The sequence below is a fragment of the Phalaenopsis equestris genome, unplaced genomic scaffold (genome assembly GCF_001263595.1).
Source record: "Phalaenopsis equestris unplaced genomic scaffold, ASM126359v1 Scaffold000256, whole genome shotgun sequence".
Classification (NCBI taxonomy): domain Eukaryota; kingdom Viridiplantae; phylum Streptophyta; class Magnoliopsida; order Asparagales; family Orchidaceae; genus Phalaenopsis; species Phalaenopsis equestris.
This window is the reverse complement of record NW_018164698.1, coordinates 428,852-430,495: the sequence shown is the minus strand read 5'-3', so window position 1 is coordinate 430,495 and position 1,644 is coordinate 428,852.

Genomic DNA, 1,644 nt, shown 5'->3' with positions numbered 1-1,644 from the left:
ATATAATAATAATAATAATAATAATAATAATAATAATAATAAATAAAAGTGATCACAAACAGTCTCTTAATTAAAAAAAATTAGGATATTAAAAGACGATAAAGATGAACAAAATCAAGAAATGTTTAGTTCCTTGAATTTGTGGTGTAAAGTAAACCAAATACAGGAAGTTTCAATATTTCGACTCTAGTTAAATGTGATTGGAATGCAGTGTAAAATTTGTCGTGAATATAGATTTTATTTTTTTTTTGTTTAAAATCTATCTATTCTAAATTCGTTATATTTAGCCTATTTTTAGATACATTGCAAACTATTATCTGTCACCATGATAACTGTTGTCGCTCGCCACGGTAATTATTGTCACTATCGATAGCTGCCACCTCCATCGCCGAGCATTTTTTACATTGATTTCAATTTTTTTAAAACATTAAACATAAAATGCAAATTTAGCTAATGATGTTTTCTATTTTGTTAATTCTATCTTTTACAGACTACATACTACTTAATTCTTATGTATTTATATGTCTAATGACTAAACTTCACTTTTTACATAAATGCCATCTTAACTATGAGAAAAGATGTATTATGGCATTTTGAACATGACACGGTGATATTTTGATGTGATATGAAAGATTTGGGTGGTAAAAATATAAAAAAGAAAAGGTTTTGGTATTAGATATGTAAATACAGAAGACTTGGATGGTATGTATGTAAATGCTCCTTAATTTTAATGATCATGGTAATCCTTTTTACATTTCCTTAATAACTAAGAAGAAGAGAGATTGAGATTGCTATCCATTTAGCATGGCATAACTACTTATCCACACACTATTTTCGCCTTCCATAGATTATTTAAAGAAATATTTACATGGATAACACTCAATTCCTATGTATTTACATATCTAACACTGAAACTTACAATTTCTACCACCTTACTCATGCATGAAAAGTGAATTCTACTTCTTAAAACTTGAAATGATGACTTCTTTTTTGGTGATGCGAAAGATTTTGATGGTATAAATGTAAAAGTTGAATTTTGGTGTAATGATGCTTAAATAAATAGAAGAATTTGTTAGAGAAGCAGTTCATTATAGATGTGATCAGGCGTGTATTTAATGAAATTGTTGCTGCCATGCATATAAGGTTATAAAATAGTTCCTTCATGCCTAACGTAAGAGATGCTTAGTTGTGCATAAGATTTGAGTGCTATTTATGCAAATCTCTCAAATTATTATTAACAACTATAGGATAACAAGAATGATGGCAAGCCTTTATCCCACTAAGTGTGGTCGGCTACATGAATAATTTTTTTTTTCCATTTTGTCGTATTGAGTGTCATATTTTCATTTAATTCTAATAAATTAAGATCATTTTTTATACAACATGCCCATACCTTTTTAGGTCCAACTCTATCTTTCCTAACTTAAGTAGAATCTAAAACATATACTCTCCTAAATGAATCATTAGATAGCCGGCGTTTAATATGACTAAACCATCAAAGTGCTCGGTTTTACCAAAACATCTACTCTCCTGGTTCTAATATCGTGCTCAATTACTTATCTCATACATTGAATGTATGAGATCTGCTCTCTCATTTTTTTAAATTAAAATTTCCCTTTTTAAAAACCAAAATTATATATATAT